Source organism: Bufo bufo, chromosome 2 (assembly GCF_905171765.1).
Source record: "Bufo bufo chromosome 2, aBufBuf1.1, whole genome shotgun sequence".
Taxonomy (NCBI): domain Eukaryota; kingdom Metazoa; phylum Chordata; class Amphibia; order Anura; family Bufonidae; genus Bufo; species Bufo bufo.
In genome coordinates this window covers 470713237-470728434 of record NC_053390.1, presented here as the reverse complement: position 1 = coordinate 470728434, position 15198 = coordinate 470713237, and the positions used below count along the sequence as shown (strand labels likewise).

General features: G+C 42.3%; 1 protein-coding gene across 16 annotated transcripts in view; it reads right to left on the bottom strand.

The window, feature by feature from the left end:
• The window catches only part of PTPRS (protein tyrosine phosphatase receptor type S), a 600160-nt gene that overhangs the window by 499436 nt on the left and 85526 nt on the right, over nucleotides 1-15198 (bottom strand). The window contains exon 1 of one of the 16 annotated variants that reach the window (XM_040417714.1): nucleotides 13916-13997. The exons of 14 other annotated variants lie outside the window; for them this stretch is intronic. The gene's annotated coding sequence lies outside the window, so the exon portion shown is untranslated. Of the gene's footprint in view, nucleotides 1-13910; nucleotides 13998-15198 lie in introns of those variants that run through there. One more of the 16 variants, XM_040417716.1, reaches the window with a different exon arrangement.

Below are 15198 nucleotides of genomic sequence, written 5' to 3'. Positions count from 1 at the left end.
GAGAAGCACTCACATATTGCACTCTCTCACCTCACAGGAAACAGAATCTATTAAGTCTGTCTTGCTTCTGTTTCCTGCAGTAGGGAGAGTGTGCCATGTAAATGATACTCTTCCTCATTCTAGCAATTGGCAAGATCTCAGTGCCTTTTCAGGTTAGGCACGGATAGTTTCTCTAAACCTAGAGGCGCCAAACTGTCCCACAACTTGATGCAATTTACGCTAAAATCTAGGTACACTCACATTAAATGCGGGCCAGTATACATGTCACTGCAAGTGGGGATAAGAGGAACACTAAGTAAACAAACAGCAACAGGTAAACAGACCAGGCCCCAAAGCTAGGGAGGAGGGAATGGTAACCTCCTAACAATCCCTGAGCCTTTCCCTGACTGCTGACAGTATGAGCAAGTCCTGATGGTGAACAAACTCATACGCTGGAACCTAAGCCCTACTGACACTGTAGCAAACCCTAACTTAGGAAGAGGGGAATGAGACAGCCGGTACCTACCACCGTGAAGGGACCAGCGTCTCCCTGAGACCTAGCAGCAACACAAGCACAAAGGAGAAAACAGGAGGACTTAGCTTGAGACGAGCGGGAAGTAGAGGATTCACAAACAACCAAGATAGAACTCCAGAAGGAAAATATCAACCGCAAAGTCAGCAGTAAGAGGCGGACTTAAAAAGAGCCTCTAAAACAGCTAACGAGCAGAACCTGTGGAGAGGTGGGATCCTGCCCACGACAACAAACAGAAAGGAAACAGAGAAAGACCTGTCAGATAGACTCACGTGCTGCAAGTATTTTCTGAGATCTCTCACAGGGCAGGCAGTGACAATACATGCTTTATGTTTTAAATCTACTTTTCACACTTGTTTTAATTTTACATTTGTGAAGATTTTGTTGTAATGTTTTTTGGGCGCCATGTCGCATTCAAAGAGACCCTAAGGCCCTACAGTAGAAACAGTCCAAAAGTGACCCCATTTTGGAAGGGACACCCCTCAAGGAATTTTTTGAGGTGTGTAGTGGGCGCCTTGACCCAACAGGTGTTTCATAGAGTTTAGAAACATTTGGCTGTTAAAATGAAAAATTCAATTTCTTCCAAAAAAAAATGTTGCTTTAGCCCCAGATTTTTTTATTTTCACAAGAGGTAACAGGTGGAAAAGCACCCCAAAATTCTTTACCCATTTTCTCCTAAATGCATGTTCACATATCCTATATAAATGTACACTTGTTGGTATATATGTTTGCTTGAAGAAGGCTTTATATAGCCGAAAACATTGCATCTGGATTAAAGGTCACTATCTTTTGCATTTAGGAGTGCTGCCTCCATCACTTGTGTTTTTGGTGTAACCTTTTTTTGGAGGTAGTAAACCATACCCCAGGAAAGATGTGCATCCACCACACCCATTAACTGGAGTCTAGATTGACTTTTCTCTCCAAAAAACAGCAACACACATATGTGGTCGTAAACTGCTGTATGCGCAAACCGCAGGGCTAAAAAGGAAAGGTGTGCTATATGGCTTTTGTAGGGCAGATTTGCTCAAACTGTTTTCAGGTGCTATGTTGCGTTTAAGTAGACCCTGAGGTACCCATACAGTGGAATCTACCAAAATGTGACCCCATTTTGGAAAATATAACCTTCATGGGGTGTATTGACCCGACAGGCGTTTCATAGAATTTAGAGGCACATGGCTGTGAAAATAAAAAAAATAAAAAATTTCCAATAAAATGTTGCTTTAGCCCCACATTTTTTATAAGGAGTAACATGAGAAGAAAAAACTGATGTATGGGCACACTGCAGGGCTCAGAAGGAACAGAGCACCATTTGGCTTTTAAAGGGCAGATTGTGATGGAATAGTTCTCGGGTGCTGTGTATGTAACAGAGTCCCTGACATACCAGAACAGTGTACTGTAAGTTACCCCATTTTGGAAACTAAACCTTTCAAGGAATTCACGTAGGGATACAGTGATCGTCTTGACCCCACAAGTGTTTTACATAATTTAAATGCAATGTAAAAATTACATTGCATTTCAATTATACATAGTTTTAGCCTATAATGTTTCATTTTCACAAGTGTTAATAGGATAAAAAGCACCCCAAATTTTGTTATATGACAATATCCCCGATGTGGTCATAAACTGAAGCTTGTGCACACTGCAGGGTTCAGAGGAGAGCACCATGTGCATTTGAGGTCTAGTTTGGTGATTTATACAACACTTACCAACAACTGAAGAGGCTGTGAGGTGGAAAATAGAAACCCCTAAGAAGTGATCCCATTTTCTAAACCACACCTCTCACTGAATTCACCAAGGAGTGTTGTAAGAATTTTAATTCCACATGTGTTTTTCATAAATAATGCACAGCAAATGGTGCAAAGTGAAAATTGCAATTTTTAAATAGATATGGCATTTCAGTGCCCGAAATGTTGTGTCAAGCATGTGGCAGTGTAAAAAAGTAAGCCCTTATTATTAAGCTGTGTTTTCTGGTATTAGAAACACCATACATGTGACCCTAATCTTTTGCCTGGACATACTACATGGTTTAGGTTTAAAAGAGAACTAAGTGCATTTGAGAAAGTTGTGCAGACTGTAGAGGCTCTGAGGTGAAATAAGGGGTAGAGAGAGCATTTGACCAGGTGTTTTGTAAAAAGGAATGCACATCGGATGGTGCAAAATGAAAACTGCAATTTTTTCAACAGATATAGCATTTCAATGCCCAATATATTGTATCTAGCGAGTGCCACTGTGAAAAGTCAACCTTCTTATTATGCTGTGCTTCTAAACACCCTAAATTTGGCCCTATTCGTTTGCCTGAATTTATGAGAGGGCTCAGGAGGAAAAGACAACCATGTGCATTTTAAGACCAATGTGGTGATTTACATCGCTTGTGCCGAAAACTGTAGCCGCTCTGGGGTGAAATAATGAATGGAACCCCTGAAAAGTGACCCCATTTTGGAACCTTCACTCATCAAGAAATTATGGGGTGGAGTGAGCATTTGAACGCCTTAGGTATTTTTCTGAAATAAATGCACAGGCAAGTTTTACACAGAAATGGCATTTCAGTGCTCAATATATTGTTCCCAGTGTGTGCCATCTGAAAAAACAGCATGCCCTTTAAATTATTGGGTGGGTTCTACCTGATACTGCAATGCCATAAATGTGGACGTACACTGCTGTGTGGGTGCTGCAGGGTTCAGAAGGGAAGGCCCACCTTTTGGCTTTGGGTCTCTGGGTGCCAGCACAACCATTTTCTGAGAACCATACTTTATTTTCTCTCTCGACTGAGCTGTGCGAGAACTTATTTTTTGTGGGATGAGTTGCCATCATCATTGGTTTTATTTTGGGGAACATACAACTTTTTGACCGCTTTTTTATTCGGCTTTTTAGGGAAGCAGGATAAAGAAAAGGCAGTAATTCTGCCATTGCTTTTTGGGTTTTGTTATTGCAACGTACGCTGAAGTGAAGTGCTGGATCTACAACAAAACATCTGATTGGTGATGGAGCAGGGTGTTTGATCTGATAATGTCCACTCTGATATTGATAGCTTACACACACAGAGGGACCTTTATTAAGCCCTTAACGCCACTACTGCGTGTAAAAAAGTCGCACATTATGGCGCACGCCATATGTGCACCATAATGTGTGACTTTTTACGGCGGGGCTTGGCAGAAGGGGATGGAGCTTCACGCCACCCGCTGCATTTACTAGAACTTTCGCCAGTAGATGGCATAAGTTATAGCTGAAGTCAGTTTCTGTCGCACAACAGGGCAGAGATGGGCCTGACTTGTTAAGTGGCATTTGCCTCTTAATAACTTAAGTGCATCTCACGCCAGTGCAGGGAGATTAGGACTGACATATGGATACGCCAGTCTTGATAAGTGTCCCTCAAAATGTACAGCATAAATGCGATGTGAACCCAGCCTAACAGCTATGGAAAGCAAAGTTAACTTATTTAGCTCTATATGAGGTGTAATATACTACACTGAAAAATTACACACACATTTCTGATACACAAATCTCCAAAAAGAGATGAATTCACATGATCTTTCTTGCAGCAAAGTAAATATGTGCTTTTCCATCTGTAGGTCTACATTATACAATTAACTAGCTTTGTAACACCAAATAGCGATATGCAGCTATACAGTATTGGTCAGTGTCTGCTTGCTCTGCAAACAAATCTAGAGAGAACTGCTCATATTATTTAAAGTCTCCCTGGGGGTCCAGATGGGAGTCATTGCAGATAAAATCCAAACTTGAACTTAAAAGGGGTTATCCAAGCATATTTTTTAAAACAATGAGGGGGATCGATTAGGTGAGAATTCACTTATTTTATCATTTTAAACTATGGGGAGCCCTTTAAAAAATATATACTGCCACGACATGTGCATTTAAAGAGAACCGGTCACCACAAAATGCAGTGCATTCTAAGGCAGTATGTTACAGAGCAGGAGAAGCTGAGCAGATTGGTATAAATATTTTTGGGAAAAGATTCAGGATAACATAATTTATATCTCAGTTTTTTCTGACTTTATTGTTCACATGGGAAGTGTTCTCTGTGTAAGTGTATAAATATAGATAGCTGTCAGTCACTGATAGCTGTACACAGGGGAGGAGTTATCAGCGATTGATAACATTCTCTGTGTAAGTGTATAAACGTAGATAGCTGTTAGTGTTGAGCGAGCACCAAGGTGCATGGGTGCTCGAGTAGAACACTTTGCGATGCTCGGGTGTTCTACCGAGCACAATGGAAGTCAATGGGAGAACCCCAGGCACCCCCTGCTCTGAAGAGGGTAGGGTGTCGGGACTCTATATCCATATATGTAATAAGTGCTTGGGGACACCCCAGTGTATTTAAATCTAATTTCTGAAAAGTTTCTGCCAGGATTTGAACTCCCAAGGTTGTACATTAGAGGCAAAGACCTTATCCACTCAGCTATAAAGCTGAATGCTAAACCATGTCAGAAAAACCTCATAGTAGTTTCTGATTTAGTGAGTATTTCTATTCAGCAGAAGACTTATTTTATATTTCTGTGCATGTTAACATGTAGCTGTATAGTGTAGTGACTAACATCATTGCCTCTAATGTACAAGCTAGGGAGTTCAAATCCTGGCACAAACCTTTCAGAAATAGAGATACAATTTATATATTTAATATTTTTATTAGTAAATGTAAAAAATGTATGGCACAAAATAAATGTGCAATTACAAAAAAAAAAAAAAAATATATATATATATATATATATATATATATATTTAGATAAAATCATACTTCTGATATATATGAATGCATAATGGGAAATGTGGGACACTACTACTGATGTTTTTAGCCATAATATATTTACATATATTATAATATATTATATATTCTAAATATATAATATGTACATATATTATGGCTAAAAAAATATATATATAAAAAAAAAATTATAATAATCTGAGATGTTTCTGCCGGGATTCGAACTCCCTAGCTTGTACATTAGAGGTAAGGATGGTAACAACTACACTATACAGCTATCTCGGCAGAAACTTTTCAGAAATAGATGCTAAATTATATTTAAATACACTGACTCCAGCATCGCGCTCCAGCACACGTGGTGTTCGGCCGAGCATGCTCGCTCAACACTAATAGCTGTCAGTCACTGATAACTGTACACAAGGGAGGTGTTATCTGTGACTGATAATATTCTCTATGTAAGTGTTCATACATAGATAGTTGTCAGTCTGGGACGGAGTTCCGATGGCAGCATGGCAAACATGCCGAGAGGAGGCCAGAATAAAACTAGGACAGGCTGCCGTTAGTTAGAAAGTAGCCTAAGTAGAAAGGAACATGGCTTAATATATGACAATGTGCACCAATTTTTTTTTTTTCTATTGCAAATTTTAAAAGTTATGATATGATATTATGAGTGTGGAAAAATAGCCCCACGGGCGGCCCAATGCGCACGGCATCATAGTAACCTAAGATGCTGTGCGCTCCCGTGCGCACGATGTATGCCGCTCCGGGACATATGGTCCGCTCACAGACCGCATGTCTCAGAGGGCATACGGTCGTGTGCATGAGCCCTAATATAAATGCCAAAATCCTTAAAATAGAGCTTAGCTAGCTTACTCCCCCTATCCTGCCGAATGGGAAACCAGAAATCCAAAAGAACAATAAAAAATGAAGATAGAGCATACTAAACCATAGCAGGTGGGGAGTCACCAGAGGAGCTATAGTGGAGTCACTGGGCACCAATAACTAAGAAAACAAAATTCCATATCGCAAAAGATAGGCTTACTATGGTATACTACGGATTTAGCAGGGTTAACACACATGCTTTATGAGACATGTTATCTAAACTAAATGCGTTACGGTACTTTCACACTAGCGGCAGGACGGATCCGACAGGCTGTTCACCCCTGCCTCTATTTCGCCATGCCGCCGGACTGCCGCTCCGTCCCCATTGACTATAATGGGGACGGGGGCGGAGCTCCGACGCAGCACGGCAGTGCACAGCGAAAGGCCGCTGGACTAAAAGTACTGCATGTCTGACTTTTTAGTCCGGGTGCCTCTCACCGTGCACTGCCGTGCTGCGCCGGAGCTCCGCCCCTATCCCCATTATAGTCCGGCGGCATGGCAAAATAGCGGCAGGACAGATCCGACAGGGTGAACAGCCTGTCGGATCCGTCCTGCCGCAAGTGTGAAAGTAGCCTTAAGCAATTGGTTTTCAATGGCTTTTGTTTCAAGATAACGCAATGAATTAAGAAATTTGAGTTAAGAGTGTGTGTGTTACCCCTGCTACATCTGTATAATAAACAATGATCGAATGGGTGCATAAAGGCATGCCCAGAACTAGGTATGTATGACCACATGTCGATTACCCCAATTATATCGGGCTGAAGCATCTATGCCCTATATTGGTTGTATATTGACCTCTAAGATCCCGCAGGGCCTGAGATGCTAATCCAGGGGTGTCCAACCAACTACCCCAGATAGAGATAAATTTGTTTATACAGTTTCATTTAAGGGAGGCACCATACTCATATCTAATATTTACATACATTTTAGACACAAATTCTTGAATGGGTGGAGGATCAGAGCAGGTCCACCAGGCAGCAATAGTTTTCCTAGCCTGGTACAATATCCCCTGAATACTTAACTCCACTTTTTCATCTATGTTGTCTAAATTCAAGATGCCTAGCAGGCAGATGTGTAATTTGTGATGAAAGGCAATAGAGTAAACTCAATTGATAATAGTAATAAAAGTACAGCCTGGAATTCCTTGAAAGTAAAAAGCAGCCCATTACTATGAACCTGTGCCAGTGACACTATGTCCCTCAGGTGACTGATGTCAGGAAATCAAGGAGATTGGCTGAGCGTGGAGGAATCTAACAGCCTCCTTGATTTCTCTTGATTCAGTGTTGATAAAGTTAATGACCACTTGCCTTTTCTCAGCTGTTGCTCAGTGGTCATCAATTCTACCCTTTATAATCTCACCCAACCCTTCTGACTATGAGGTTGATTCATTTGGGTTTGGCTGAGCTGGTGTGAGATCATCTCTGGTGTTCCTGTTCTTCCATCTCTACAGATGTTAGGTGTTGCGTTTGCTTGTATTTGTTATATTCCCTGTTGTTGTATCTGGGCCCGAAACAGACTTCCATTAGTCCATCTGGGGAGGAATGGGTTGTCTCTGGTGCTATACTTATTCCAGGGCCTTATAGGGAAAGGGCCTAGGTAGTCAGGGCCTGGATTAGGGTTGTCTAGGAGGTGACCTGTTTCTTCCCCAGTTTCCAGGCCCAGTTACTGTTCCCCTTCCCTCTTGTGTTCAGTGTGGAGTACCCCCCCCCCCCCCCCCCACACACACACACACACACACACTGATCGTAACACACTACTCCTCTCCGCTCCCATGAAGTAAAACCCTACAATCTGAAAAATTCCAGTAAGTATGGATTCCTCCATAAAGGAGTAAAGGGAGTTAAATAATGTATCCCAAGCAACCCCTTGTTGGGCTGTTTTCCAAACTTTTTTCAGCATGGCCAACATGGGTAATCCCAGCCCCCGAAGGCCCGCTAATCCAGTCTCCATAGCCATAAGGGGAGCAGACAAGTCTGAAAGGTAGCTTACTATAGAACCATTTATATGTTATCCTTGACTCTCCCCACCATCCCTTAATCTATTGCACTTCCATATTAAGGATCTGAAAATACTTTGAATCTTGTAAAAAAAAAAAATGGAGAGATATCCAGACTGACAAGTTGTGTAAAATACAGTATACAGGAGTTAGGGCATCATAACCATTTTAAGCCAATTGCCTCTTTCTATTGGGTACATAGCACCAGGCTTCCACCTTTTGACTACATTTAGTCTAAATTTCCTGCCAAATAAATCTTGTAGGCACTGTGATTCCTAGGTATTTGAACTTCCCCACCACTTGCAACTGAAACTCCACTTATCAAGGTATAAAGGGGTGGAGTGAGCATTTAAACACCACAGGTATTTTGCTGAAATAAATGCACAGGCAACTACAATAATTGCAAGTTATACACAGATATGGCATTTCAGTGCTGAAATGCCATAAATGTGGATGTACACTGCACGGTTCAGAAGGGAAAGACCTTCTTTTGGCTTTGCAGCTCAGATTTTAATGGATTGGTTTATGGGTGCCATGGTGCTTTTGAACAGTCTCTGGCGTGAATGGGTCCACAAGCCAAAAGAGACAGTCTGCACTACAAAAATATAGGACATATTCTATTTTTTTTTTGTATTGCAGAGGCACGGGCCAAAATCCCACGGAAGAACTTTGTAGTGCTTCCGTGGGCTTCCAATCCATGCCACCGCTCCACACTGCTCTTTATCTTGAGGATTGCGCACCCATTCAAGGCAATGAGTCTGCATCTGTGATACGGAGTGCATGCGGCCGGTGCCTGTATATTGTGGATTGTTTGCAATCCACAATATGGGCACGGGGCACACATGCTCGTGTACATGAACCCAATGGGAAAGATCTGCACCTGATCTGTTTTTTGCTTACAATCACGGATGGAAATAACTGACCAAATAACTGATATGTGAGATAAAAGTTTTAGCGAGATGCACCAAATTCACGCAGCAGGACACACTCTGAAAAATTTGGCACATCTTTAAATACACATCTAAATATTAGACAAAATTAGTAAATCTGCCCTATCTTTTTTTCATTTAACCTCAAGTGTAGATGCTAAAGGAAGAAATAAAAAAAGCGTACACTGCAGTGCAAAATCCTATTCAAGCATTGTAGAGATGAGGCACATCAATATTAATGCACACACAGTAAGGCCTCTTGCACACGACCATATGCCCTCCGTGACATATGGTCGGTGAGCGGGCCATATGTCCTGGAGCGGGATTGATCGTGCGCACAGGAGCGCACAGCATCAAAGGTTACAATGATGCTGTGCAAGTCGGGCAGCCTCATAAAGTCATACAAGTGCAGGACAATAGCACCGCGGGCGGGCCGACGTGCACGGCATCATTGTAACCTATGATGCGGTGCGCTCCCATGCGCACGATCAATCCCGCTCCAGGACATATGGCACACTCATCCACCATATGTAACGCAGGGCATACGGTCGTGTACAAGAGGCCTAAGTATATTGTGGTTGCTGTTATCTTTTTGGCAGCAATTGTTTGTGCATTTTGACTACAATGAACGTAATATTTTATTTTAAGAATAAAAAAAACCTAAAAAACTGTTGCAAACGGATGTGAACTCCCACTTAGGCCTCATGCACACGACCGTATGTATTTTGCGGTCCGCAAAAAAATACGGATGATGTCCGTGTGCATTCCGTATTTTGCGGAACGGAACAGCTGCCCCCTAATAGAACAGTACTATCCTTAGCGGTAATGCGGACAATAATAGGACATGTTCTATTTTTTTGGCGGAAAGGAAATGGAATGCACACAGAGTAAATTCCGTTTGTTTTGCGGACCCATTGAAATTAATGGTTCCCTATATGGTCTGCAAAATAAACAGAACGGACACGGAAAGAACATACATCCGTGTGCATGAGACCTTACAAAGAGGAAAATCAATTGTCGAAAGTATGACACAACATATGAGACAGAGCATTGAGACTTATAAATCCCTCAACCATTTTACGCCTGTTTAGGGAGAAATCACATCAGTCATTTTTTCCGTTCTTCTAATCCATCAGAAGAACAGAAAAATAAAGAAAAAAACGGATCCTGTAACAAAATAGGAGCCTGTGCATTAAATATGCACATTTGGCATCCGTTTCAGCCATTTCCGTCTGAGACGCGTTTTTGAGATCTGTACTGCATACAGTACTTCTTTTTCCACCAAAAAAACTGATCTCAGATGGAAATGGCTAAAATGGGTGGCAAATGTGCATAACTGATGCACAAGATACGTTTTTTTACAGGATTTTGCACAGGATTTTTTTTTCTTTATTTTTCTATTCTTCTGACGGATTAGAAGAACGGAAAAATCACAGTGAAGTGAACTCTCCCTAACTTCAATTGGTTAGGCTATTAAAGAGGCTGCTCCTAGATAAGAAATTTGCCTAAGGCCTGACAGGCGACAGTTTTTCGGGTCCGCATCCGAGCCGCAGTTTTTGCGGCTCGGGTGCGGACCCATTCACTGCAACGGGGCCGCAAAAGATGCAGACAGCACTCAGTGTGCTGTCCGCATCCGTTGCTCCGTTCCGAGGCCCCGCAAAAAAAATATAGCATGTCCTATTCTTGTCCGTTTTGCAGACAAGAATAGGCATGTCTACAATGGGTCGCCCGCTCCGCAAATTGCGGAAGGCACACGGACGGCTTCCGTTTTTTCCGGAACCGCGGTCTGCAAAAAAACAGCACAGTCGTGTACATGAGGCCTAAGGGCAAGAAAATGCACACAAAAAAAAATATATATAAAAATGACTAACCTTATAAATCCCCCACAGCTCCAGCACTGCTTCTCCCTACTACTAATGCAATGATGAGGTCCCATATTTCATTTACATGACCACCAACAAAACTGTTATGTATTGTACATACAAGTGTTACATGAATTGTCTACATGTTATCATTACTGCAGGACTGACAGAAATCTGCTGTTAGGCAAATTTCTTAAAATCCCAGACAACCCCATAGAGTAGACTGAACAATTAAAGGGTTGGTCACCAATATCAGAATGGTGGGGGTCTGACACCTGGCACCCCCACCTATCAGCTACTGGCATCAGTGAGTAGGCTCAGAAGCTGTCCTGCCTAATAAGCAGCTGGTACTGCTTGTGTAATGCAGCTAAAACCCAGCTGCAACTACCAGGATCAGTGATAAATCAGATCTCAGTCATTTAACCCCTAAGATTCACGGTCAATGGCAGCCATGGAACCTCAAAGATTAGACAGAGGGAGAGGGCATCCTCTGTACTCCGATCAGAGCCCCTATGAAAACAGATTGGTACCGAATGGTTACTATGGCAGCCTGGGGCCTTGTGAAGACCTGCCATAGTAACCTGCCTATTAAGCTCTGCATGCCAGGGCTTAAAGGAGGTCCGTAAAAATCCCATAGCCTGAAATAGTTTTCTATTGCAGTCTATGGTATAAGCAAAAATGTCCAACTATTAAAATATCATGCAAAGTAAACGAAGTAACAGAAAAAAGGCAAATTTGTTGTTATTTAGTCACCTTACACCTCTAAAAAAATAAAATATAAAAAGTGATCGAAAAGTTTGCACAACAAATGACAAGCCTTCAAACAGCTCTGTAGGCAGAAATCTAAAAAAGTAGTGAAACATGATAAAAACGATATAAATCCGGCCTATATCACGTCATTTTTAGCACCTGCTGAATGGCTTAAAAAAACCATGGCTGAATTGCGTTGATTTTTTTTTCAATTTCACCCCACAAAGAATAGCCAGATATAAAAATACCACAGCAGCAGAGTCTACCACTAGACAATGCACAATATTGAGAGCAGACACAGGAGCTAATAATGAGCACTGTTCGTTTTCCTTTAGCAGTTGCATCGATCCCCTGACACAGCTCCCCGAAGTGCTGAGACTGACGTACACCGGTTGCTATAGCAATCTATTTGTCCAGACATTCCACAGAATGGAGGCAGGTTTCATTACAATATGCAGTGAGGAAAATACATCAGCAGCTTTTATATGGATTTTATCTAAAGTATGGCAAATTCAAAAGCTTTTTCCACATACAAACATCTGTACAAAACACACATACACAAAGCACAAATACAATGAAATGATACGGAAAATTATTTTTGTTGCGGATTTTATTTTACATCAGTACAAGGTTCATTTGCCCGTTTCCTTCACCATTTCTAATACAAAATACAGCCATGTTAACCTCGGTTTTATATCGGCACCACGCAATGAGTGCTGTGTAGTGAATAGAGACAGAAGCAATCTACTGGATGAGATACTCATCTGATGGACGTGTAGCATACACTGTAAGGCTACTTAAACACTCACGTTTTTGGCTTTCCGTTTGCGAGATCAGTCATGGGCTCTCACAAGCGGTCCAAAACGGATCAGTTTTCCCCTAATGCATTCTGAATGCTGCCTGCAGCGTTTTGCTGCCCGCATGACGAAACTAAGCTAAACAACCTGGCACATTAGAAAACGGATCTGTCCTCCATTGACTTTCAATGGAGTTCATGACGGATCCGTCTTGGCTATGTTACAGATAATACAAACGGATCAGTTAATGACGGATGCATGCGGTTGTATTGTAACGGATCCGTTTTTGCAGATCCATAATGAATCCACCCAAAACGCGAGTGTGAAAGTAGCCTAATAATTCATCATTATGGGTCAGCTTTATCTAAAAGGTAATCTACATATGACCACTGCACTGCAGTACAAGCGCTTGATAAACGAGGCATTCAACCAAAAACATTTTTCAGTGGGTTTATGCATTAACACATTGTTAAATCAGCTTCACTGACACACACACTTACATTGCAGCAGGAAGTTTAAAAAAACTGACATTATGGGATAGATTTATCAAACTGGTGTAAAGTAGAACTGGCTTAGTTGCCCCTAGCAACCAATCAGATTCCACCTTTCATTTTACAAAGGAGCTGTAAAAAAGGAAAGGTGGAATCTGATTGGTTGCTAGGGGCAACTAAGCCAGTTCTACTTGTACAGTTGTTACATAATTACTGTAGTCTGCAGTGCTGTTCCATACAGTAAAAACAAAAACCGTATCCCTAACAGATAACGTCCCATCAGAGGCCAATAAAACACTGTGGGTAAATGGGGGTCTATGCATCCGGTCTCCAGGACAGAAGTATCCATGACCTACCTGACTCCCAGCAACCCTGCTTATCAGCTGTTCGGCAGTAGTTCCAGCACCGGCGACAGGCATCAGAACTACACAGCGCCATTCACTCTCCATTAACCTGCAGATTTGGGCGACCACTGGGCGCTACAGTTGGATAGAGTTGCAACTGATGCATCACAGCTGCCCTTGGTGCAAGGTATCAATGTATCATTCATTAAACATTTTATGAAGAACGTGATGAACCAACTTTCAGAAACAGATCAGTTGAACACTCATATCTTCAGCACTTTGCTGAACAGAACGCCCTGTCACGCGACACGGATGCGACTCTCAGGACTGATTCACTTCACTCAAGCTTGCACTCGCCCTCTACTCAGGCTGCCAAATGAGCATGAATCACACCCCACCACAGTCCCGGTACCCCAAACTCCCTGCCATCATATCGCATTACAATTATTAAAATAATAATCAGGGGACAATAGAAACCTGAACATCACCTTGCTCGCAGGCAGACGGAGGTAACGGCTCATTCAAGGGTACAAGGCAAACCATTAAGTACGAACATGTACAGTACTTATTTACAGGAGTGCAAAAAAGTTACAAAAATAAGAGTATTTAAACAGAAAAGTTCTCATACTTAGCGAATGGCTTTGATAAGAGTCTGTTTCTGGTCCTAGGGAGAACATGGAACACAACCCAATGTTGATGAGATCCACAAATTGTGACAAAGAAATGTCCAAACTCCCTCATTTTTATCTCTATTCAGCAGAAGGCGGAGGTCTCTCTCCCATTCTTGGCCCAGCCTTTTGGGAAGGCGTTCATTACACATGAATACTCTCTCATTCAGCTGACAGATATGAAATATACAGAAAGTATGTTTGACGGACATACAGATGCCAACATGTTTTTATCATGCCGAGCACTTTGATAGCAAATATGACCGGTGTAGGGGTCCCAGAACATGAGATGCTCATTATGTGGCAATGCTGACTGTCGGGGTCGGACGTTTAGACTCCCTATAATGCCCACATTATACCAAATGCGATTATTATAGTTATTAATATGTGTGTTGTTCCAGGAATGAGTTACCGATTATGATATGTTTTATTCAACCTCTGGTATTTAAGCTTAAAAGCTCCCGGACACATGGGGTTTGGGGGTGTCACCCATTCAATGACCTCCTCAAGATGCCCTAAATATAATGCACTTAAATCACAAACACCCCATAATTAAAGGGTTATCCAGTAGTTACAAATATGGCCGGAGCATATGGAAAAAAAAAAGCCGGTACGTCCCCTGCCACACTTGTATGCGTGCCTTGTTTATATGGCTTCAGTGATGATGTATGTGACGTGCTGGACTTTCTGGCATCATTGCATCATCATTGTCGGGGATATAACGGGCAAGTGTGCACATCTGTCACAGTGTTGGTTATGTGCACGCTGATGTGCAAGTCTATGATATGTGACCACTGCAGACAATAACTGCCCTCAGCATTAGACCACTGATGGGCTGCAGCGGAAACATGCCATATACTGACAAGTCCCTGCTGCAGTTTGTAAACAAGAACAGACCAGAGCTGCAGGGAATGGCACTGGAGAAAGGGGTGAGTATAACGGCCACCGCTGTTGGATTAGGGTGGTTGTAACATTTGTGACACAGTAAAGGGAGTTGTATGGGGAGGCAAGTATTTTCCTCCCAGTGTGCGCAGCTGGACTGATTGGCGGCCAGGTGGGGTCAAACACCGGACTGGATCTCTGGTGCCAGTCCGGGTTTTGGCAACACCTAGCTGCCTTTAAAAGACAGCTGGGATCAGCAGAGGGGATCTCTGTGTTAGGATCTGAGGCTTGTGCCGGGGTGGAGGGCTGAGGCATGTGTGAGGGGAAAACAGGCCAACTAAAGCCTGCTTATGGACTTTTTGTGGC